This window comes from Nannospalax galili, unplaced genomic scaffold (genome assembly GCF_000622305.1).
Source record: "Nannospalax galili isolate Female #2095 unplaced genomic scaffold, S.galili_v1.0 scaffold1446, whole genome shotgun sequence".
NCBI lineage: Eukaryota > Metazoa > Chordata > Mammalia > Rodentia > Spalacidae > Nannospalax > Nannospalax galili.
The window spans coordinates 14787-41500 of record NW_008354273.1 but is presented as its reverse complement, the minus strand read 5'-3'; the positions used below and the strand labels follow the sequence as shown (position 1 = coordinate 41500).

Below are 26714 nucleotides of genomic sequence, written 5' to 3'. Positions count from 1 at the left end.
CTCTCTCTCTCTCTCTCTCTCTCTCTCTCTCTCTCTCTCCTCTTTCTCCCTGGATCCTCTTGTTTGTCGCTGTTCCTTCTGTGTGTGAATCATCTATTCCCAGGTGTTCAATTCTTAATTCATTCTATTGAGGGAATTCAATGACCACCTCTCACCCTCAAACCCAGCAAGACTATTACAGACTAAACTGTATAGTACCCACATTCCTATGTTGGAGTCCTAACTCCTAGTTCTTCAGCTTCAGAATGTGACCATGTTTGGAGATAGAATCTTTAGACAGCAGGTAAGGATAAATGAAATCTTAGGTGTCTTTGAATCCAGTATGATTGATGATCTTATAGCAAGAAGAAATTGGGACATAGACATACAAAGGGGGAAGGCGTATTGTGTTACTTTTCTGGGGGAGACATGAACTACTCACACCGAATAGGGCATCGATGAGAGGCCAAAGAATCAGTTTCACTTGAGTCTGGCTTAGTGAACCAGTGAGTTTACAGGAGTATGGGTGAAGGGTTAGTTACAGAAACGCAGGCGACTCAGATGAAGCCACCTCATTGGAGTCCCCAGCCTGCATTCATAGAGCTCCCCTGATGACTTGCAGCTTGCTGCTGCTCAGTTGGTCAGTGGAACTTTGGGGAAGGGCCTCGTGAATCCTGTAAGTTTTAGGAGCTCCCAGAGACTTCTAGTTTTGTTTACTTCTTAAGCCTTGTTGGTTTCCTTTACGTCCCAGTCTTAATGAGCCTCTCTTCAGGATGGACTGTTTCAGTCCAGAGAAAATTGCTACACAACACCAAGTAAAGACACAAGGCAATATACAGACCAAGGAAAAAGTGCTGCAGAGGCAGCTAAGCACCAGCATTTGACTTTGGACCTGACCCCCAGAGCTGCAGGAAATACATTTCTGCTCTTTAAGATGCCCAATTTGTGGTACTATGTTATGGTATCTATAGCAAATGGATAGACTTGGCCCTTTTCAGGATGGTGTCTAGAATTTTGACCAGTTCAAGAGTATATCTTAGTTTCTTATTATCATTTTGCTTGTGGAGTACTGAATTCAGTATTAAATTTCCCATACATTGGCCTAATTTGGGGGAGGTATTAATCATTTTGAAAAATAAATCTTATTTGCCCGAGAGAGAGAGAGAGAGAGAGAGAGAGAGAGAGAGAGAGAGAGAGAACCTGGCCTAGTTCTAGAAAAAATAAGGCTGCTCTCCCAATCACAAGCCCCGTTCCTGTGGTGGCAACATCAGCCCATGCACAAGGTCACAGTCCTCCTGACTCAGGCACCTCTAGTGTGTCCCACCCTTCAGCACTGTTGCACTGGGACTTAGGTTCCCTACAGGTGAATTTTTGGGGAGACATTCAAACCCCAGCATCTTGTGACTTCACTTTTCTGAGGCGTTCACAGAAGTCATCTGCAGACTGTTGAACTTTCTGTTGTTGTTGTTGCAAAATGGAGAGCTACAACACATGTTAAGAGTTAAGAGCACATGTAAGTGATAAGGTTTTAAGAAAATGGATTACTAAAGTGATTCAAAAACAATGTGACAAAAAAGAGTAAAGACTTGGCAGAAATAGCAAAGATGTAAGTTTAGAAAATATGCATGACAACATAAAAATGTATCTGTAAAGAAATTCCACTCATTTTATAAAAATAATTTTGAGTTATTTGTCAGTGTTTATTATTTATTCTGTGAAACAGTAAGTGCTCTGCCTACCTTTTAAAACAGAATCTTGCTGGGTGTGGTTGCTCAGGTGTGTGATGCTGAAGCAGGAAGATTGTGGATTCCAGGACAGCCTGGGCAACATAAAGAGACCCGGTCTCTTTTTATCATTCCCATTACTTTTTCAGATATTAAAAGGACTCAGGTTGAACAAAGAAAGGGCATGCTGTAAGAAGTAGTTCAATAGCAGAAGCTCCTATAATAGGATATGAAAAGAGAAATATTCTCATATTGATGAAAGGAAGAAAGGGAAGGAAAACCCTGTGAGGATTTGAGAGCAGTCTGACTACATGACCCAGCCAGGGACTTCTAAAAGCTGCACGGAACTGTATTTAAGGTTAACGGGAATAAACCTGCCCATCTTCCCTTCTCTTTCTTGTGCGTACCCTCAGACTTCTCCGTTATTCACTGGCAACTCCAGCCCTTGAACCCTGAGAATTCTATTGATGCTATTTGAGCACTGATAAAAGATGCTTTTCTCTTCAAATAATATTTTCCCATTGTTTGTAGCTCTTATGTGCATTACATTGCTAGGGAATCATTGCCTTTGCTCAAGAAACAAGGCAGCTTAAAACTAACCGGTGCTGGGATAAGCGGCGTCTTTGTCTACAGACACTGGATAGTGAGGAGAGGAAGAGAGAGCACGGGCAGGGCACAGCCGCCTGGATCTCATGTGATAACTGACAATTGTAGTTTGTTTCTCCATCACTCTGACAAAACACTCTGACCAATACCAACTTGGGGTGGAAAGGGTTTATTTGGTTTACATCTCCTGGGTCACAGTTCATCAGCAAGCCCAAGGTAGGAACTCAGGGCAGGAACCTGGAGGCAGGAGCTGGAGCACAGGCCATGGAGGAATGTTGCTTACTGGCTTGCTCCCCTGGCTCATACTCAGCCTGCTTTCTTATACAATACAGAACAATCTTCCCAGGGGTGGCACGGCCCACAGTCGGCTGGGCCCTCCCACATCACTCAACAATCAAGAAAATACCCCACAGACAGGGCCACCGGCCAGTCCAATGGAGGCAGCTCCCTGATTGACAACTAAAGCTATCCAGCACACTGTCAACTGCTTGTGGGGGGCACATGGCAGTTTGTTTCATATAGAAACAAATTGTAGACAAGAAAAGTTATGTATTAATGTGAAGCATATTGGAATATGTTTAAATTTATCTGTTGTTAGTAATCTAGAAAAATCCTCTAAATATAACATATATAACCCCATGTTCTCCTCCTTGACTGGTAAGTGGTGGGGAAGGAGGCAGAATAGGATGGGGAAGTAGGATTTCCTGCAGAGGAATTTAAAAAATTATTTATTATTTTTATGTGTATGAGTATATTGCCTGTGTATGTGTAAGTGCACCCATGTTGTGCAATGCCTCCAGAGGTTGGAAGAGGGCATCAGATCCCGGGAACTGGAGTTATGAATGGTCGTTAGCCACCATGTGGATGCTGGGACTTGAACTTGGGTCCTCTGCCAAGAGGGGTCAGTGCTCTTAACCACTGAGCCATCTCTCTAGCCCCTGTAGAGGAATTTTAAACCCAAAATGTAAGAAGAACTTTAAAAATCATGCAATGGAATTCCAAAATACTTTTCGTTGGTATAATCTGATAGAAGTGTGTGCACTAATTCCCAAGCCAAAGTGAATATGCTAAAGACATGTAATATCCAAAAAACAGAGAGCAAAGAATAAAGTGGGAAGATTCCAATTAAAAACTATCATGTTTTCATACCAGTTATGATGTATGCACTCACTGCATGATTGCCAAGTTATAATTCATAAGATCCTTCTACATAGTCTTGATTCTGTGTATTTTATGGTATGATGTGTGTGTGTATGTGTGTATAAATCTTACTGTGTGTATAGAAATAACAGTGAATCCAAAATAGTTTGCAGAGCCATTCCTTATTTCAAGGTCTAAAATTAAAAAGAAATTTACTATACTGGATTGTAACAGAATGCTGCTTTGTTAAAGAGAAAACCCTTTCCATGCAGGCTGATATGGAGGCAGGAGAACTTCAGTCCAAATCTGAAACTGAATATGCTTCTTCATCCTTCCTAGTGGACAGGCGGACTGCTTTCCGATGAAACACGAATTGGAAAGTCCTGCTGGGAGTTTTCAGGTCAACATTTTTCTTAATATGGGGAGAGAATGGGCTCTCCAGGAACTCTTAGCCCTGGCAGCCGGAGAGGGCAGGGTGCTGGTGTCCTAGCTGCTGATGCCAAGTGTTACCTGGTGCCTTTTATTTCAACATTAAAACACCCCAGAGAAAAGGGTCTGTCTCTCCACCTTTTAATATTTCTCAATCATTTCTTTTACTTCTTGCTTCAGTGAGCCCAGCGAGTGTCTTGCCGGGAATCTATTAAACAGAAAACCCTTCCCTGTTTTATGGGTGGATTTCGGAGAAATCTATAGTCACTGTGTGTTCCTCCGCTCCTTCACAACTGCTCTAATTCTGTAAATCTTGGTGAAGGAAAGCTAAAATATTGGTTCCTAATTTATAACAGAACAAGTGACAGCACATTTCAACATTAGCAAATGAAGGGAAATGTGTTATATAACACCAGGGACTCAGACCATGAGCACGGCTTTGTATTGTGGTCAGTACTGAGTAGATTTTCACAATCAGGTGGCAGGGCTGTTAGAAGCCTAGGCCATTTTTGTTGAGATCTTCTGGGTAAATGAGATCATGTGGGCCCCATGCTGTATATAGATCATAGCAATTATCTGCTGTTTGTGTTGAGAATACCAGCTTTCCCCCCTTCTTTTGCTTAACTTGCATGAAAGTTTTGGCTTATGTGTTTATAATTAGAGATCTGTATTCCTGTTTGGGATTTAAACTCTTGCTTTCCATTTTTAATTTTATTTATTATTATTTATTTTATGAATGTATTTCCTGCCTGTATGTAATTGTACCCATGTCATGCCATGCCCTCAGAGGTCAGAAGAGGATGTCAAATTCCCTTGAAACTGGAGTTATAGACAGTTGTTGGTTGCCATATGGGTGCTGAGAATTGAACCTGGGTCCTCAGCAAGAGCAGCCAGTGATAAGCCATCTCTCCAGCCCCACTGATTTCCATTTTTTAAGGACTATTCATCATTTTACCAGCATCTCTGCTATGGTTTGGATGGAGTTTGTTCCCTAAGGATTCTTGTAATGGAGGTGTGGTCCTTAGTTTGACAATGGGGGACAATGCTGGGGTAGGTAAAAGGCAGGGCCTGGTGGTCATTAGGTCATTGAGGGCATACCCTTGGAAGAGGTTAAGGTAATTTTTGTGGGACCCCAAGCTAGTTGCCACTAGAGTGGGGCTTACCCCTGAATGGCTCTGACTTCCTGCATGTGATTCTTGCTCTAACATGTGCTCCCACTGTGGTGATGCATTTGTCACAGGCCCTCGCCTCAGTTCCTGGAACTTGAGCTTTCAGAACAGTAAGCTAAATGAACTTTTCCTTTGAGGGGAGCAGATTGCCACCAACAGCCATGGGAGAACTTTCACCAAACAGCCCTTCCCTGAAAGGCCCCCAGTCCATGTAATGATGCTGCCCATAGTTAGTGTGGGTCTTCCCACCTCATTTAACCTAGTCTAAAATCCCACTGAGAGACACGCTCATGATTATTTTCCACGGTGATCATAAATTCCATCCAGTTCACAATGAAGCTTGAGGACCATCGTTCTGATTCTTGATCACGTGTTGTGTAACACTGTCCCTGAGGTGATGTGAACAAACATCCAGATAAAGAACTAACCACAGGATTGGTCGATGTAAAAACAGCATTCTGCTCCAAGAAAAACTCAAGCCCCTCTGTCACCAGTAAGGAGATCTACAGCTCTGTGATTTTGGGAGGACAACCCCAGCTAAGGAGTGAATCTGATTTTGGAGAGTTGTGATGGACGCAGATCTCTCATCTAAGGTTTGGACACTGGAATTCTAATCAGAACCGTGGTTCAAAGATGAGGAGCACGAAGGAGCAAGGAGCCTTGAAAAGGTATTGATTACTAGAAACACCCATCCACTGGGTACAGGCTAGACCGATCAGCTCCAGAGGGTCTGTATTAGTTACTTTTCTGTTGATATGATAAAACACCATGGCCAGGCAATGTATAGGAGGAAGAGTTCATTTGGTTGAGAGGGTTAGAGTCCATAATGGTGGGGGAGTCATGGAGACAGAGGTGACCAGAGCAGAAAATGAAAAGATCACGTTTTCAAGCAGGCAGAGCCTGGAAGTCTGGCAGGGCTTTTAAGAACTCTCAAAGCTTGCCCCCAGGAATATGTGTCCTCCAGCATGGCCACACCTCCTAAAGGTTCCATGGCCCTCCCCAAACAGTGTCACAAACAAGGGACAATGTGTACAAATACTTGGAGCCTATGGGGTCCATTCTCTTTCAAACCATCAAAGGGTCCATGGCCTAGAGTTCTCCATTTCTTCCTGTAGCCTTTCCTCCAGCATCTCCACAGAATTCCAAAGGGGACTTCAAGGTCAGAGTACCAAGCCCTCCTTTAATGATTCACATTTCAACTTCCTGGAGTCCCATCTGAGTCTTGATCTGGCCTCTTCCAACCTCAAGCTGCTAATCTCTGCCACTAGCACCATGATGGTAGCCAGAGGCAGCAGCAAGAGAGTATAGATTTGATTGACGTATTCTTGTCGGTGTTGGCTGGCTGCTTTTTGGTTGGTAATACAGTTGGAGGCTGAAAACCCATATTTCTGGGTAAAGTTAGGACTTCCTCTTGTTTTCCTCCACTGGTTGTGTACTGGATCTGGGAGGACAATAGTGGAATTTTTGTTCTTCCCTGGAAGCCTCTCCATGTTCACCTGCCCTCACCCTCTCCCCTCCCCACAGGGGAAGTACGATTTGGCGTCCAGAGAGCAGGCACAATGAAGAGCTGAAACAGGGCCTCCAGGCTAGGACACTGTGTTTGAAGTCTGAAAGCCCTTCTGGGGGCACAGAAGCAGGCAGTCACAGAATTTTACAGACCTAGAAATATTAATACCCTGGCTTCTTCACTGAGCAGTAGGAAGATTCTTTTCTGAATCTTGAATTTGAAAAATGCTTCTTAAAATAAAAGATGTGTGCCATCATGCCCGACTACACTAATTTTTTAAAGAATATTTTTATTTATTCAACAACAATGAATGACTGCAATGGCAAATTATCTCTATTAGCACAGTAGTGGTACTTTTATCTTGGCAGCAGCTATCTAATTGGACTTAAAGCCCGCTCAATGGCGGGAACTCATGTGTGGTACTATAAACACAGCCAAATACACATGGCTGGAGAGGACATAGATCCTAGAGAAAACCCCACACCTGTCACATCCCTAGACAAATATAATTTCTTACTGTATGCTAAATATGGATCCTTATATTTACAAACAAGTATACCACTCACCACTCATTCAAGAAGCTTCTTTTTGCAACAGATGGCGACTATTCCAGAGTTCCACAACTGGTCACACACAGAGAATAAGTGTCTGTGAGATGCTTATCTGTAAGTGACACATCTGCAGTGGAACCTCTATACCCAAGGCTCAGGGAGCATAGCAGAACATGGAGTAGAAAGAATCCTAGTGCGTCTCTCAACTCTCTCCAGCAAAGCTTCCTCATGCAACAGAGGGTAATTAACACAGAAAGTCACGATTTGCCAAAATGTAGAGAATAAGAAACTGCAGAGTGTGTGTCCCTGGACAGGACTCCTAAATCTTACCCACCAAGGGCTCAGGAGCCATTGCAGAAGAGGGAATGGAAAGACTGTCAGAGCCAGGGGTGGTGGATGACCACAAGGGTACAGAGTTTTCCAGGCTTCTGGGAACTTGCTTGTATGAACTTATAGCATGCACAAAACCCATGCAAACTCAAACCAGGCAAAAATCCAGCATAGAACTGGGGAAATGGGCAGGAGACCCCAACCTTAGCTGAGGAACTATTGGCAGCTGATTAGAGCTTGGTGAGGAAGAGTTAGTCTTCTTTAAGGGAGTGATGCTAGGTAGGCTGACCAGGCTCCAGTGGATCAACTTGCACTAAGGGACATTGGGGGACACAAACTTGACTACATAGGCCTTAACATGCATGACAGAATGCATTAAATCTAGCAGAGGGGAGTTTATATAGGGGAGGGGGATCTAAATATGATTAAAATGTATTTTATGAAATGCACAAAAATTCAATAAAATATATTTAAAAATATTTTATTTATTCTTTGATAATTCCATACATGTACATAATGTATTTTCATCATATTCATCGCCATTACCCTCTACAAATCCCAGCCCGTGTCCACTGAACCACTTCTTCCTGTGTCCCCCTTCTACTTTCATGTCTTCTTTTCTTTCTTTGTGTGTGTGTATGTGTGTGTGTGTGTGTGTGTGTGTGTGTGAGAGAGAGAGAGAGAGAGAGAGAGAGAGACTCCCTAAGTTTAATCAGGGGTTGCTTGCATGAATGTGAATGAGAAGTTATTTACTGGAGCATGAGCAACTCACTAGTGGTTACATCACTGAGGAAAATGACTTTCCCAACCGACAGCAGCCATTAATTTCCAATAACTCCTCAGAAGAGGTAGGGCCTCATGGGCTCTTCTCCTATCTGTAATGGAGTATTGACAGGCACAATCTTTTGCTGGCCTTGTGCAGGTAACCACAGCTGCTGTGAGTCCCTGTGTACAACTCCTATGTCATGCCTGGTCAGCATTCTAAAACACTCCTTCCCATCCTCCCACTTTTACAGTCTTTCTGCCCCCTCTTCCAGTATGTTCCCTGAGCCTTGGGGTGGAGGGTGATATTGAAGTCCCATTTAGGACTGAGCACACAACAGTGACTCATTTTCAGCACTCTGACCAGTTATGCATCTCTGCATTGGTGTCTACTGCAAAATATACACTGTATATGTGTATTAAATTCCTTTAAAATATTTATTTTTTAAAATTTTATGTGTGTGTATTGCCTGCATGTAGGTAAGTGCACCCATGTCATGCAATGCCTGTGGAGGACAGAAGAGGCCATCTGATCCCTTGGAACTGGAGTTACGGACAGTTGTTAGCTGCCATGTGGGTGCTGGGATTCAAACCTGGGTTTTCTGCAAGAACAACCAGTGTTCTTAACCACGGAGCCATCTCGCCAGCCCCAAAATTCTTAATAAATTTAGAAAGAAGCTTCTATGACCAAGGCTGAAAGCAGCACTATTCTTAGGGAATAAATGTAAGTATTTAAAAGGTAGTTTTATTACATGTTTATTTAGCAAGAAACAGCAATATAAACCTTTCTTTTTAAAAATTTAAAATTAAAATTTTATGTGTATGAGTATATTGCCTGAATGTATACAAGTGCACCCATGCCATGCAATACCATCAGAGGCCAGAAGAGGGTGACAGATCCTCAGAAACTGGAGTTACAGACAGTCGTCAGCCACCAAGTGAGTGCTGGGAACTGAACTAGGCTCCTCTGTAAGAGCAGCCAGTGCTCTTAACCACTGAGCTATCTCTCTTCCCTCTAAACCTGTCTTCTTTATAAGGTCACTTAGACTAATATAATCTCCTAAAGTGTAGTGAGCAAAGGATGGTGAGAAACCTGTCAGAGGTATTAATGGTCCCAAGAATGGCCCAGTGTGGGAGCCTCAGACCTATAGTATAGTAGAGGCTGTGGTTCTGGTGACTGTATTCATCATGCACTTTGATTTTTCTCACACAGAATTTAATTTAGGGAATACTATATGACCTTTCAGCTAGCTTTAAAAAGTTTACATCAGCTGGGCATGGTAGTGCACATTTTAATCCCGGGAGGCAGGAGGCAGAGGCGGGAAGATCTATCTCTATGAGTTCCAGGTGAATCTAGCCTGGTCTGTATAGCAAACCAGTTTTTATCAAATGTACTCAATGAAAAACCTTTGGAAATATTTTTTACAGTAATCCAGACAATTCTTCAGGTCAGAAACTTTAATGCTATAGGCAATGTGTGCAGCAAACACAAATGAGTGAAGTGTGTATTGAAAGACAAGGCTCAGATAAACCTCCCTGTCTGGCTGGGCGTGACTCACATTGTATATTCAGTTTGTTTTCTTGCAGTATGACTGCTTAACTAGGTAATGGAACTCTCTCTCCTCTGGTCCCTTGGAAACCAACCTCCCAGCTGCAGGTCCTATTTTCAGCTAGGACAAATCTCATCTCATTTAGCCAATCTTTCTGTAAGTGGCTGAGTTGAGGAAGTTATTGCTTTCTGTGGTCTAAATTGCTTAACACGAAGTCATTTTGCCTAACTCTTAGGACCCCTGTGGGAAAACCCTGCTTGGTTACTGTGCCTGGGAACTAAATGAGGTGCTGACTAACTCCTCTTCACAGGCAGAACTAGCTTTAACATCTTCACCCACATCACCTTAGTTAAATTTGAGAAGTTTTCTGTTACATCAATACAACCAACTCAATTCTGCCTTTTGTAAATATTATTAGAAAACTCTACCCTTGGATATGATTCCATTCCTAGATAAAATGGTTGATGGAAGATCTGAATATGCCACTTACTGACCTAAAATAGGTGTAAAACATGATTTATTTTCAAGAAGGTTCTGTAATTCTTTGGTGTCCATCAGGTGCTAATTCTTTTGTAAATGCTAAAAACTCAAAATTTCTTCTTACAAATCTTATCAAATAGTTAAGAGGATTACACAACAATTATCCCTTTAAAAAGTACTATTGATATTTAAGTTCATGTTTAGCAAAATTAATTAAAGCTTCTGTGATTTGGACTTGGATTGTTGTCTGGGGAACTTACAAAAACTCCCATTGCAAGTTATTTAAGCATGTAATGATTATACATTTCACTTGTGTAGGACATTTTACAGGTAATTCACTATTAATAAGCATTCGTTAAGACAATGGTAAGTGCTTTTTATTTTATAGTTATAAGCAAGCCTCCTCATTCTGCATAAGAAGACTTATTATATATTCATTTATGGGGAGAGTCAATGGAGAGAAAGATTGAGCCTTAACTGTAGGCCTGTTGTCTGTCTGAATGATTGGTAAACAATGAAGGAATAAATGCCTCTCAGGAGATTATAATTTTGATGTCTATGACTAATCTCTAGTAATGCTTCATTCTTTATCATATCAGTCAAATGAAATTCTATTTACATTAAAGAGAAACACATTCTCTCTAATGGCCTTAAAACGTGGCCAACCTAATCTCTGCTGCTTCTTCATTAAGAGGTGGGATCTTTGTCCTTTTTCCTTGAATCAGAGCTTTGTTTTCTGCTTGGCCAATAGGATCCAGTGGAAGTCATACTGTGCCTATCTCTGACCCATGCCTTAAGCAACTTGCAGTTTCCACTTCATTTCTCTTAGGACGCCTGCTCCAAGAACCCAGGCTCCATGCCCAAGCAAGTCAAAGCAGTCATTACAGTGGCCTTTCCGCTGTGCCTGCAGATGAGAGCCAGGTCCAACATGCCAGCCATAGGAGTGAGTGCCTGAAGGGTCCTCTATCCTCAGTGGAGCTCCCTGGATGACACCAAGAGGAAGATAAGACTAGCCATCCCTGCTGAACCTGCCCAAATTGCAGATCTGTAGGCAAAACAAATGAGTGCTATTTTATGCTGCAAAGTTTTAGTTTTCACACAACAGTAACTAACTGACCTATAAGGAGATAGCGATATTCTCAGCTTCTTTCTTTTCAGGGTGACAAAAGCTAGGTGCAGCTCAAAAGCTCACCCCTTACTGCTAGTGGGTCACAAAGCAAGAAAGTGAATGCATCAGGCTTTCAGGGAAGGCTCTGAGCCTGTGCTAAAAGCTTGTGGTGTTGTGCTTGGCCTCTACTGAGTGCCAGGCTCCTGCAGAGGCTCTAATGGAGGCAGAGTTGCCCTTCTTAATTTTGCTTTAGCTACTAACTCACCATGTGGTCTGACAGACGGTTTTGTGCTAATGAATCCCATTTCCTCCTCTATGAAATAGGAAGGCTAGCATAAATGTTCTCTGGGGTCCTTCTGCTCTAACATAGCACTGTTTATACTACGTATACAGTGTGACTATGAAGATTCAATCTTAGCTCTTTGATTTCAAAGTCTAAATATTTATTGCACCCTAAAGGACTCCCCACTTCATTAACTGAATGTGTTTCTCTTTGAAGAGAGTATTTCATTCCTAAGGAAGGTTGCAAATGAAGTTCAGTTGGCCTGAACATAATTCTCTGCAAGTGACAATTCTGCCCCCCCCCCCCCTTTTTTTTTTTTTTTTTTTTTTTTTTTTTTTGTTACCTTGGTATTTGGAAACTAAGGCTCAGGAGAGAGCTTCTGTCACATTGTCAGTGCCTAATTTCTGAACTTGTCACTTCCTTATAAATCTTCGTAACAGCTTAATGATAATCACTGTATCATTCCTTCATTTTTTGTAACATTGTATTAAAGTGGCATCCTCTCATTTTTAAACTTAGTATGTATTAGCAGTAATGACTTACTCTAATTTTCAAATAGATTAATAATTACTTTTGTTTTAGGAAATCTAAATTTTAAGATTCCTTTTTAAAATTTTATTTTCTGATGGTTTATAATAATTGTACATATTTGTAGTTTACAGTGTGGCATTTCAGTATATTTATATGATTGTAATATCAGGTTAGGGTAACTGGCATATCCATCACCTCAGACGTTTATTGTTTCTTTATTCTAGGTTCATCCAATCCTTTCTGTATTGCTTTGAAGTATACCATTAACTTTTGTCAACAATAATTACAGTATGGTGTAATAAAAAAAAGCGACTCTTAGCTGACTACCCATGAGCCATTACTCTCCCTTCAACCCCTCACTCTCAGTCTCCTTCAATCTAAATTTAAAAACACAAACCAAGGGCTGGAGAGATGGCTCAGCGGTTAAGAACACTGACTGCTTTTGCAGAGGACCCAGGTTCAGTTCCCAGCACCCAAATGGCAACTACCAACCGCCCTTACCTCCAGTTCCAAGGGAATTCAAAGCTCCCTTCTGACCTCCGCGGGATTGCATGACACGGGTGCACTCACATACATGCAGCCAATACATTCATACACATAAAATAAAAATAATAAATAAAAAAAATTAAGAAAACAAAGCACAAACCAAAAGGACACGGAAGCTGAGCTGAGGAGGTGTTCTACTTTGCTCTCTATTGGTGTGCTAAAACACTGACCTAAAGCAACTTGGGGAGGAATGGGTTTATTTGGCTTACCTGTCCAAACACAGTTCATCACCGAGGGAAACCAGTACAGGAACTCAAGGCAGGAAACTGGAAGCAGAAGTTGAATTAGAGACCATGGAGAAGTGCTGCTTACTGGCTTGCTTCTCTTTGCTTTCTCAACTGTTTTCTTATACAGCACACACCACCTGCCCAGGGGTGGCACCACCTTCAGTGAGGTAGGCCCTCCCACATCGCTCAACAATTAAAAAAAAAAAAGAGCCTCCCAGACATGTCCACAGGTCAATCCCATAGAGACAGTTTCCCATTTGAGGCTCCGTCTTTCCAGGTGTGTGAAGTGGACAACTGAAGTTATCCAGCACAGGAGGTTTTGTTGAGCAGTGAAAATGGGGCTGGCATTGCCTGCTTCATAGAGTTGTTACAGGGGTGACCTGTTCAAAGCTTGAAGCCCACTGGACACCTGGCTGAGGTAGTACTTATTAAATTTCTCTTGAGAAGTAGCCCAGATGAGCTGCTGGGGTATTAGTCATTCCCATAAAAAAAGTGTTCCGATTTCTATAGTCTCGAATGCTTTATGTAAAATGTTGTTTAATATATTGAACATCTTTTGCATAGCAGTTTGATTAACAGTTGGCTCTCTTATTTATGATTTTACTAAGTTTGATTGTCTTTTTGTTTAAATAAAGAATTGTTCCCTCCAAGAATATAAGCCAGCCTATAAACCATAGATATTTACCCATTGTAGTTTTAACAAACTATCTCAGGACAGTGTTTGAAACCACAATCAAGCAACATAACGAGAAACAATGCCACAGCAGCAGAAACATTTTTGAGTCGTTGGTCAGAGTAGTTCAGGAGACTCCCAAAATTACACAGGCTATTGCCACAGCCCTTGATTTCCTCCCAGAACTTTGAAGGTAAGACCCTATTGCTGGAGACAGGACATATTTTGGACATAGGATTTGGAGAGATGGAGTTTGAACTGACCTGGAAGCCCTCCCCTGAAGGCTAGCTCTCATAGCTTTGGTGAGCACTACACAAGCTGGTAAGGGAGACCATCAATTGATAGTCCAATCCCAACTACAAGTCCTAATAACCTCATCAATGACTGGCACAGCAAACAACATAGGTGCAGTAATGGCACTTTTATCTTGTGGGTAATCAACAGGTACTTAATAGGACTTAAAGCCCACTCAATGGGATGAAATTCACATGTGGTACTGTATGTAAACAGCCAAATACACATGGCTGGAGAGGTCTTAGATCTCAGAGAAAATCGCAAGGCTCTCACATCCCTAGACAAATGTAGTGTCTTACTATATTAAAAATATGGATTCTTATATTTACAGACAAGTATCTCGGTTACCTTTCATCAAGGAATCTTTTTTTCCAAGAGATGGGGATTATTACAGAGTTCCAGAACTGGTGACACACGGACATTATCTGTGATGTTCCCAAGTCTAAGTGCCACATCTACAATGCAACCTCAGCACCTAAGGCTCAAGGAATGTAGTACAAGGAGTAAAGAGGACTCAAATCATCCCTCAGTTCTCATCAATGAAGCTCCTTCATGCAACAGAAGGCCATGAACATAAAAGGCCACAAATGGAATTTTCATATTCTATCATTTGTGTTAAGGCCCATCATGTTAAGTTAGTGTCTCAAGACATCCCTCAGTGCAAGTTCATCCACTGGGGTCTAGAGTCCCTCCATTTAAGATCAGCTCTTCCTCACCCAGCAGTAACCAGCTGGCAATAATGCTTTGGCTAAGATTGGGGCTTATTGCCCATTTCCACATTTCTGTGCTGGGGTTTTGTCTGAGTTTGCATGGGACTTGTGTATGCTGACACCATTGCTATAGGTACATATGAGAAGGTCCCAAAAGACTGTGGGACTCTATTTCCATATGGTCGTGCATCTCCTCCCTGGCCCTTAAAATCTATCCACCCCCTCTTCTGCAATGGTCCCTGAGCCCTGGGTGGGTGGAGTTTAATATAAGAATCCCAGCCAGGCATAATGGTGCATGCCTTTAATCCCAGCACTCATAAGCAGGTAGATCTCTGTGAGTATAAGCCAGCCTGGTCTACACAGTGAGTTATAGGCCAGCTGGGGCTACAGGGAGGCCCTGTTTCAAAAAGACCACAAAAAGAGTCCTGTCCATGGACCCACACTCTGCACACTTACTCTCCATGCTTTGACTGTGCAATGGGCTTATGCCCAGGGGTTTTCAGCAAAATTCTATGTCATATACAATGGAAACTCTGTAAGTAAACCAGTTGCTCTCTGTCTCCTACTCTAAGTTGGTCCTCTAATGCCTCCTGCAGCACTGAGCAGACACAACACCCAGTTGTTAAGATCGTGGGCTTTGAAATTTGCCAGCCTACCTGCTCCCCAGCAGTACTGTTCACCAGCAAAGAGCTGTTGGAAGTATTTTTCATTCTCTCTGATCCTTAGGTTCCTCATCAGCTTGTTTCATTCTTGTTTATGTCCCTTCTGGACCTCAGGTTTATTGGCAAGAGTAAATTTTTTCATCTTTATAGTCATTCTGTAATGTCCTTTAAGCTCTAGGGTACATTGATGTCTCCCAACCTCTTTCTTGATGGCCCCAGAAGAGGATGTTCATAAAAGATTACAGATGCTAAGCATTGGATTTGGTTTCAGCTCCTTTTCCATTTCCTAATCAGTTCATTTCCTAAACTAAGCCAGGGAGTTCACCACAGGGAGGGCCCAGTTCATTTTAGATAGCTCCAGTATCTGGGAAATTCCTTGTATTGAAACCAAACATGTCTCACTATCTTTTGTGGACTTACATTAGCCTTTATATCATATCAACTCTGTGTATCATATTGTTTCTTGAAAATTTAATATCCTAATAGTAGAATTATGTATTATAACACCATATGTGCCCATTTCTATTGTCTTTATATTTGTTTTGTGTTTTGAGACAGGGTTCATCTGAGGCAGGCTACAGGATTGTGTAGCCAAGGCTAGTCTGGAACTTGTCACCCTCTGCTTTAGCTTTCTGAGTGCTGGGCTCACAAGCATGTGCTACCATGCCTAGGTGCTTATCCATTTTAAACAGTAAGAAAAAAGGCTGCTGATTGGTAACAGGCTCTAGAAAAACTCATACAACTTAAATCCTCTTTCCATCAAGATAGTGTTAACTTTGGTTTGTATTACGATTGCTCGAACACCCATCTATGAAACCAGCACCCATAATTTAATGTCCTTCTGGATACAAGTTGAATGGCTATGAAGGAAAAAATTCAAAGGTCTGCCAGGAAATCAGCCTCTCCATGCCACTCTGTAGAAAATTTTGAAGTGAGGAAGCTTATTTTGATGTCCTTATCTTGCTCTTTTCCAGACTGTTTCTCTCTAACTTCGTGGGTTACCTTACTGTTTTTCTCTATGTGCCCAGAATTTCTTGCTCTTTTCCTCAGTGAAAACCTGCTTTCAGGAAAGAAAACCTGTTTTCAACCCCTTCGTCTGTGTTGTGGACATGATGTGTGATTATTCTCAAGTGTTGGTGTACTTCAAGCATCATTACTGACTGGGCTGAAAGGCATTGTTCTCCCAAGGATGGGATTCTAAGATTAAACAAAATGAGTGAGAAAGATAATGGAGGGTAGGGTAAGGGATTTACGAATATTTGGGTTGTCTGTTTTCATACATTTAAGCCTACACCTGTAAACGTCTCTCTTCTGTTCTCATAGATAAATTTTGTAATGCATCATACTGAAGGTTCCTCCAATGCAATGCTTCTTATACTTTGAACTAATGTGCTCCTTGAATGAACGGAGAATAAATGCATAAAGCCTGGAACCCAAGGGTGTGGTTTGTGAAGAGCCGATGTTCAGAATGAACCCAGTTCCTGTAGGAAATTGTTTTCTCCTCTTATGGAGTAAAACTCAGTTTAATTCAAAAGATGGATGAAAATGGAAAATCACTCTGAAAGTGTTCTCTATACAGGACAATAATGATGGCATAACACTAATGTAGAGAATAATAACCTCCTTTGATGAATGGCACATAAATAAACGCATTCCAAACAGACCTTTTCATGCACTACATGGACATCCTTTATTATTTCAGGGTCACTTCGAGACTGAGGCATTTTATAAATGAAGCTGTCCTATACAATGCAGACTCGCACAAAGAAAGGGGCAGTAATTCTAAATTCATCATTCACCCAAGAGAATATCCTTCTTAACTAGGCATTCTGTGAATACACAACTTAATATTTCATTTTGATTTACAGTCAAGGATTCTGAAAGAAGATGAATATAATTTATACAAAGTCACCTTCATGCAAATGGCAATTTTGGAAGGGAGTAGGAATGCCTGTTTCCAAGTCAGTTTCTTTGCTTTTCCTGATAGTCCTAGGAGTTCTGATGTAATAAAAGCTAATATTGGGTGATAATAAATGTATTCTTGAGAGATGTCATTTTTAAAAAATTGATTTTAATTGAGACTTTTATGTTGTGATCACTGTAAAACTAGCCCCAAAGTTATTTTGATCTATATTATCTATGCTTACAGGTTAGTACTAATTTTATTGTATTTATCCAGATCAAGATGGTCATTATTTTAAGATTTTAACTTAGTAATTAAAATGCATCATAATTAAAAAGTCACTGCTAAAGATATATTTTCAACGTTTTAGGTTTATTATTCTGTGTGTGTGTGTGTGTGTGTGTGTGTGTGTGTGTGTATGCCACATGTGTATGAAAACCCATGGAGGACAGGTGAGGGGTCAGATCTGTTTAAGTTAGAGTTATAGAAGGCTGTGAGTCCTTGACATGGGTTCTGAGAACTGAACTCTGGTCCTCTGAAAAAGCAGCAAGCACTCTTAAATGTTGAGTCTTTTCTCTAGCCCCGTATTTTTAGTTTTTCACTAATCATTACATACTGAAAATCTGTACTGGACAGCATATAGTACCTAAAAACTTAGACATTTCTTAATATAAAATCTAAATAAAATACCATTCAAGAGCTGGGTCTGTAGTTTAGTGGTAGAATGCTTGCCTGCCATGACCAAGGCCATGGTTGATTCTGAAAAGTACTTTACACTATACACACAGAGACACAGATGCAGACAGACAGACAGACAGACACACATACACACAGAGAGACAAGTTATTAAAATGTGTGAATCAAGTGTTCAAAAGAGAATTCTTATATTTTCAGACTAAAAACATGTGTTATTGTTTCTACTTCTGGTAGAAATGACAATTTCAAGATGACAGTTACCATCCAATCACTTAATCGGCCAACACTTAATTATGGAACATCTACAATCTGCAGTCCTGGGAATCTAGGCCTGGTGAACAGCAGGAGTGCAAATGACATTTAGGAAGCACTGAATACTGGGTGGTTTGTGTGCTCTGGGCGTTGGTTTCTCAAGCCCAGTGTTGTCCTAGATTCTGGTAATGGACTAATCATCTGTTTCTAGGAACTTGCTTATATTGATAGGTGGCATATACTTCTATACTGACTTTGGGCTTGGCCACCTAACTTATTTTGATGACAGGAGTATGATCAAAAAACATGCGAGTGATACAGGAAACACTATAGAGCCAACAACTTATACCGCAGCCTTCTTCCTTAGAAGCCGTATGAGCCCGTCTGAAAATCAGGAAATCCAGGATCTAGTCTCAAAGAAATCACCAAGTTTTCTACTTAGAAAAAAGCACATAGATTGAGTCTCAGTTGGGATCACAATTCCCTTCCAGGGATTCTGTTGCCTCTTGTTAGTAGACTGTGCATACAACTGACATTTGCTGAGTCCATAGTACATTTAGCTGTAGGACTCTAATTTCTTTCAAAGGTAGAGCTATTACTTTCTAATACAATGGGACTATAAAAGAGAGCATTAGCTCTTAATTATCATAAGATTGATATACTTTGTGAGTCCTAGATGATGAGCAATCATATATTCAGAAACAAAGACTCCCCAGTGATAACAACAGCTTCTGCTCTGCAGTGGGAGTCAATGCACTTCCCCCTCGTCATAAGCAGAGCAGTCAGAGCTTAACTGTGTATTTCAGGCAAAACTTGTGGGTTTGTAAAATATGCATGAGTTTTGTGGATAATTACACCAAGTCTTATTTCAGTGGAAATTTATGGAGTAACCTTATAGTCATAGATTAGCTGTGACTAACTTGAACAAATCCATCCATATAAATGAGGCTACTGTATAAATCAAGTTCCCTTTTCTATCTTCACATTCCCATAGGCATTGTTTTCTTTTATGAATCATCATAGGCTTCCAGCAAAGAAGGCATTACATGATCACCAGGGCCATCAAATCTCATTCTTGGTACGTACAGATGGGCTGGTTTCTAGAATTCCATTTCAGTTATCATTTCCCACACACACTAGTAACATTTTTTTCCATAAGAAGAGAGGCCTCCCTAGATTGATTATCACGCAAACCTCCGTGCCCCAGAATTGCCTCAGAAACATATTCCTTTAGCTTCCTTTAGGTGGTGATCTTTCAGAGCAGAAACTTTTGTTAGTTCAACACTTTTCAAGTTTCTAATGGGCAGCATAAAATTGGTTTCCTGAATACTAGTGAAAAGAGTTCCCATGGAGGTTTCTAGAGAACATTCACCTGTGCAACAAGACCCTGCACACACAGCCTTCTTATTCATTTGACTTCCCACTGTAATTCTATTATCTTTTGTGTTTAAGGTATGGCGTTTCTAGAAGTTCCTTTCACTGTGTGGTTAGAGCAGTAGGGACTGATTAAGTGAACACCAGTTACTTATCACCATTGAAATGTCTTTATTGGTCAACTGGCAATTCTGCTGCTATTGCCCTGAAGGTATCTTTCAAGAACCGAGGAGGAAAAGCAGTGACTTTCTGGTATTTACTGTAAGGCAGGGACTGTAGTGGGTGTTTAAAGTCTATTATCGCCTCAGTATTTCGTAGCCCTTTCAGAATCCCGGGCCTGGCAAGTGTGTGATTTCCTCACGTGCCTGGTGTGCCAGGATTCACACTCATACTGTCAACTTCTATACCCGGGCTTACCTTCCCACCTTGAGCTTTTAGGAGGTATTGCTACGAAAGCTGTGTTTCCAGGTAAGGCCTTGGTTCAGAGGTTCCATGCAAAGTCTGAGGACTTGGGGAGTACAGAAGTAGAACAGAGGAAAAGATGAGGAATGTGTGGAGGGTCCTGGGGCAGCGAGGAGAAGAGGAAACCACGAAGGGTTCTCCTGCACAAAAAATTTGCCTGGAAAAAATCTTGACAATAAAAATACTTTTAAAGTACCTTTAAACTGTATGATATATTTTTATGGTGAGAGTTCTTGTTTGTGATATCAAGGTTCGTTTTTAAGGTGATACTCATAATTTTTTAAAGAAAACACTATTTAGTACAGGTATTTTATTTCTTCTCATACATTAAGCCATGAGCTCTTAGGGAACAGGCTCCAGCAGCTCAGGCTCCTTTCCCATTAGTTTTTACAGAATGTGCTTCTCTGGGTGGGGCAGGCTGGTGCTTCCACTGAACCCAGGTTCCTTTCTCTTTGGCTTCCGTTTTTTTCTGGTCATTTTTCTTTCAGGATGTTGTCTCAGCTCTTAGAGTGCTTAATATGCTCAATGTGCACATTAGTTCTCTTGGCAAGAAACTTGCCCTTAACATGCCTGTTTACAACAATGCCAACAGCATGCTGAGTGGCATTGTAGACGCTCCCAGGTTTGCCATGGTAACATTTATGGGGCATTCCTTTTTGAATAGTACCCATTCTCTTAATGTCTACAATATCACCCCTTCTTGTAGATTCGAATATATGTGGCCAAAGGAACAGCTCCATGTTTTCTAAAAGGCCTAGAGAACATGTAGCAGGTGCCCCTCCCCCAGGTTTGCCACGGTAGCATTTATGGGGCATTCCTTTGTGAACAGCACCCATTCCCTTAATGTCTACAATATCACCCTTCTTGTAGATTCGCATATATGTGGCCAAAGGAACAGCTCCATGTTTTCTAAAAGGCCTAGAGAACATGTAGCAGGTGCCCCTCCTGTTTCCCTCTGTGTTTGTAATCCTGGTGAATCACTGGAAGATGGCTGCTCCATCCGAAAGCCCTTATAATTTTTGATACGCTGTTATTTTGAGATTATTTCTACTGTTCCATAAATCTCATTTTTGGAGTCTTTCCACTCCTTGAGCTGCAGATCTCTGCTCCTATTTTCCAAGAAAACTTGCCATCTGTGTGGCGGATACCATGGGGAAGCATTCTTAACTATGATCCACATGACCCTCCTCCCCACACAGGTCTTTATAGTCCTGGCCTTTGTATCTCCTGACTTGCCACTGAACCCAACAACCTGGTATTCTATTTCTTTAGGGCCCTAAAGAAAGTCATACTAATGTTTCACTTGTGTTAACAGTTGTTTATTCCATGTAGGAAAGAGAAATGTTTGGCCAGGGGCCTTTTGGACAGAATGTCTGTAATTTCATTTAAACAATTTATGCCCTATTGTAGTCACAGCATTTTAAAGCTAAAAGAAAGTCCTAGTCTAATTTCACTACTTTTCAAATGGGAAAAAAAAGTGGCTTCGAGAAACTTTTAGAACTCAGTTCTTAAATCACATTTTCAGGACAATGAGATGGCAATTATTGCTTCAGAAATGGGAAAAGGGGGCAAAGAAAGAAGTGATTTCATTGAAACTACGCCTAAGACCAAAGGCTCAAGTGGACTGGGCATCCCTCCACTTATAATCTTTGTGTGTGTGTGTGTGTGTGTGTGTGTGTGTGTGTGTGTGCATATGTAGGTAGTTTTTCTGGAGACACTGTCTCATTTTGTAGCCTAGGCTGGCTTGGAGCTTGTTATATCACCCAGGCTAGTCTTGAACGCACAACAACCCTTCTACTTCAGCCTCCTGAATGCTGTAGTAACAGGTGTGAGCCATAAAACCTCTATCCTGATTTTTAAAGAAATGTTATATCACAAGAGCCTTGTGTATGAAGACAATGAATTTTCAGCTGCAAGCCTCCTTAGTGTTGTTTACAAAATGTATCTGCCGTTTAAACTCTGCTACATTAAGATTCCAAGGGCATCTGAATCCTGCAAGTAGCAGGATTGGGCTGGAACGTGAGCAGAGTTAGGCAGTGCCTGCTTGAGCTCTAGTTGCTTTTATTTTTCAGTTGCTCTTCTCTTTTGGGGCATTATACTGGCAATGATACGATTGAAAAGAAAATTAAGAATCAGCTACTGTCAGTGTCAAATTAGTCAGTTTTGTAAATAAGAAAAAGCCTTTCAATCAGGAGCTTGAAAAGCCATTTGGATTTTATAATTTGCTTAAACAAAAATAAACATTAAACACTGTAAGCTAATCATTTTTAAATTAGCTGGAGTAATATAATATGCTGCTTACACAAATTACTTTATATTTTCTAGCAGAATAAGATTTCTAAATATATTTTGTGTCTTTGCCTTTTGCCCACTGAATAAGGATCTTGAGAGCTAATAGCTTTGTGGTCAATTCATAAATGACAAGTGAAGGAATCTGTGTGAATAGTGATACCACGGTATGATGGAGTTTAGCACAGCCTTTCATCATGTATTGACAACAAAAGGAAAGAGTCTTATTATTAATTGCTGACTAATTTACTATGATTAATTTAGATTAGTGAGGTTAGCTGACTTCGGTTGATTGAATGACTTTCTTTTCTTCCAGTCCAGTCCCATACGATGCCTTTCACCAGCTGTTGCAGGTGAGATTTTGTCTTTGGGCTAATGTGGTGATCAATCTCCACTCCTTACAAAGTTCTGGACCTGACATCTGACTATATTTCATGAAGTATGACATAAAAATCATGATTCCATTGTATGCTTTTCTACTATTGGGTGCCTCAGCGTTAAGGATCCACTGGTTTATGTTTGCTGCTCATAAGCTAAAAATAGCTAAAACACTTAGTTTGCCAGGTGTGTTACCAAGAACTTTATATGCATTATCCATTTAATTTTTACACAAAATAACAAGGTAGATACAATTATGACTTCTATTTTAACTCCGAGGGCTTTGGTAACTTGCCTGGACTCCACCATTATCAAGGAGGAATTGAAACACAAATCTAGATTTGCCTGACTTCAAAGCCTGCACTGTCATCCTCTGTGTGACTCCATTTGATGAATAAGAAAAATGGGGAAGAAGGTGAGGACTAATGCATTAAAGCTGAGCACAGAGGAAATGTGAAATAGCATCTAATTCTCACTCTCATGGCCAGTGTGAGCATAGAAGAGCAGCCTTTACTCTGTTGCAAATATTGTTTGAAGAGTGGATAAACCCGTGACTGGTTGGAAGTAAGATGAAAGACTTTCATCTCTGGCATCCAATCATAGAAAAGTTCTGCGGAGTCTCTCTTTTAAACTTTCCCAAACATACTGACTTGGTTTAGGTCTCATCTCTACCTTCGAACAGTCCGTGTACGCCACCACTCCTATCCATTCTGTAGTATTCTTGCTAATGTTCAGAGCTAAATTAGACACGGCTTGTCACCATGGAGCTTATGGACTTGAATGAGAGACAGTATGTAAGTCAGCAATTAAAATCAGTGGGTTAGTAGAATTTCTAGCTCTTCATAGTTTCTTGCAGCTGTAATGATTTCATTTTTCTTTTATGATGAATAAAATTCTGTTGTGTACATGTACCTGTAACAATTAGTTTTTATTGTCAACTTGATATAACCTAGAGTCACCTGGAAAGAGGGAACTTCAATTGAAGAATTTCCTGTATCAGATTGTGGGGATGTCTGTGGACCATGTCTTGACGGATGATTGATGTGGGAGGGCTCAGTCTGTTATGGACAGCATCCCTAGGTGAGTTAGATCTAGGCTGTATAAGAATGTTAGCTGAGTGTGAGCCTGAGAGGGTGAGCCAACAAGCGGCCTTCCTCCATGTTTTCTGCTTCCTCCATGGCTCCTGCCCCGACTTCCCTCAGTGATGGACTATAACCTAGGAGTACAAGCCAAATAAGTCCTCCCTCCCCTAAGTTGCTTTTGGTGAGAATGTTTTACCGTAGCAACAGGATGAAACTAGAATAGTACCACATTTGCTTTTGCTTTCTCTTCTCTCCCATGCTCTCCTCTCCTCCCCTCCCCTCCCCTGCTTTCCTCTCATCTCCTCTTCTCTCTTCTCCTTTATGTATGTGTGCTATATGCGTGTGTGCTTACCTGTGCAGGTACCTTATTATTATTATTTTGGATACAGGGTCTCCCTGTAGTCCCGGTTTACCTGGAACTCACTATGTACACCATGCTGGGCTGGTCAACTCACAGAGATCCATCTGCCTCTGCCTCCCCAGTACTGGGATTAAAGGTGTGTGTCATCATGCTCTGTTTATTCATTTATTTATATTTTTGAGATGGAGTATCATTATGTTTATAACTCCACATAGCTACAGTGCTATTCCTTTGTGCCAGGCACTGTTTAAATTTCCTCAGATGTATGGCCTCATTTAATCCTTACAACCATCCTCTGTAGTCAGTGGGTTACTAGTCTCACTTTACACAGAGGAAAGCACAGTATTTAAGCAACTTGTCTAAGGTTACCTAGTACTCTTAGTGAGGGTGGAGCTAGAGTTTAACTAACACAGCCTGAATATATCGCTAGATCTATTTAGGGGGACATGGAGGAGTTGAGTTTTATACATACTACATTTGAGGAGTTCTTCCACAGGCAGTGTTATGTGGATCTCAGTTGAGGAAGGTCAGCCTATAGAAATGACTTGATGTTAAGAACATCCATGAAAATGTTTCCAGGAAAGTGATAATTATAATAGAGGAGGTTCAAGGGGAGAAATTTGGAGGCTGCCTGTATGGAAGGGGAAAGCAGAGTTGGAAGTGTCACCCAAAACATGTCAAGAGACCAGTGGCAGTAGAGAGGACCGTTCCCTGAAGATACCCACAGCCCAACTGGCTTGGCACATGGGAGTTAGACGAGATCACTCTCTGTCCTGAGGGCGGTCTCCTTGCCCAAAGAAGTTGGCTTCTCCGGTTAAGTCTATCACAGTTACCAGCTGGGTACCCTCTGTGACGCACCTTCTGTCGCTGTCCATATTAGGGTTCTGAAATCCTTTTCTGTAAGGGGTCAGTGCTATCATGTGAGTATAGACTTCAAAGCTATTTTTAAAAAATTCCTTGGTTGATTGATTGATGACGATGGTGGTGGTGGTGGTGGTGGTGATGGTGGTGTGTGTGTGTGTGGTCATGCACTATGGAGCATGTTTGAAGGCCAGAGAACAACTTATGAGAGCCAGTTGGTTCTTTCCTTCTACCTTGTAGGTCCAGGAGATTGAACTCAGGTTGTCAGACTTGGTGGAAAACACCTTTACCTGCAGAGTCATCTCACTGGCCTACCCTCAGAGTTCTTATGGTGGAAACTGAATCTTCAATGTAAAAGTGTTGGGAGGTGGGGGCAAGTCATGAAAGCTCAGTCCTTATGAATGGATTAATGTAGTTATAGAAGGAGTGGGCTAGTTATCTCAAGTTGGTTTTCATAAAATAGAGTTCAGCCTTTTTCACTCTCCAGCTCTCCCCCTTCTGACATCCACCATGGAGGGACTCAGCTCAGAGAACCCCAAGTGACTTCTCAGCCTCCAGAACCACGAGCCAGACAAATTTGTGCTCACAAGAAATTATCTGGTTGCAGGTATTTTGTTATAGCAGCTGAAAACAGAATAAAACTGCTAGATGATGAACATATTTTGCTTTGTATGTTGTATGATAGGTCTCTGTTATAATGACCCAGTTCTGCTGTGAAAACCAGCATAGACATGGGCAGAGAAACGGACACAGCTGGGCACCAGTGAAACTTTATTTGCAAACAGTTGTGATGAGCTTGACCCATGGGCTGTGGTTTGTTAGTTCGTGTCTCTGAGTAATGCCCTGACTGGTGTTCTTTCCCAGCCCAGAGCCCTTTCCTCAGTAAGACTTGGCTCCAAACAGTCAAACAGTCTTGCACATCTTTATTATTGTCTTAAATGTCTTCTTTCTGGTATATTCTTTGATATATTCCCTAGGAAAATTCTTTGGCCAAGAAAAACTTGAAATGGGTATTATAAGAGCAATTCCCAGGAAAGCTAAAGTAAAAACTGTCATTTCACTGAAGTATACCATTGTGAACCTTTTTAGTGTTTGGGGGATCTGATTTGTTGTTAAATACTTTTCCCTCAAAAATTTAAAATTAAGGGCCAGCAAGTTGGTTCAGTGGATAAAGGAGCTTGCTGCAGACTATGATGACCTGAGTTCCAGCTCTAGAAGCCACAGGGTGGAAGGAGAGAACTAGCTCCTGTAAGTTGCCCTCTGACATACCTGTATGTGAGGACACACACACACACACACACACACACACACACACACACACACAAGTTGTAAAAAAATTCAAAATTAATTATAAACTGAACTTGATCTGTGTTTTAGACTGTAGTTGAATTGCTCTTGATAATATGTCAAATTAAGTTTTATTTTGCGATAGGGATAAGTGGATTCCTAGGTAGCAAAAGCTTTCCAGTACATTATGCTTCTTGGGAGTTTGGTAATTTTGTGAAATAAAGAAGGGTGCCTGGCATTTCTTAGATGGTATTCCCATGAAGGATACACAGTGATTGCAAGAATACCCTAAGAACTGGGGAAATCCAGCTTATCACTGAGCATTATAAGTAGAAAATGCAGGCATCTACAGCATCTTAGAAAAACTGAAAATTGGAAAATATGTACAAAAACACTTTACTCCCCAGTAAAGCAAGATTTAGAAAATATTGGAAATCTGCTAAAGCATACTTTTCCTCCACAGTCCTTATATTTAGAGTTTTTTGCTATTGATTATGAAGTACATTCT

The 26714-nt window shown here is 41.1% G+C and overlaps 1 pseudogene; it reads right to left on the bottom strand.

The window, feature by feature from the left end:
• Window positions 1–20275: 20275 nt before the first annotated feature.
• LOC108491702 lies at window positions 20276–24933 on the bottom strand (annotated as a pseudogene).
• Between the last annotated feature and the right edge of the window lie 1781 nt (window positions 24934–26714).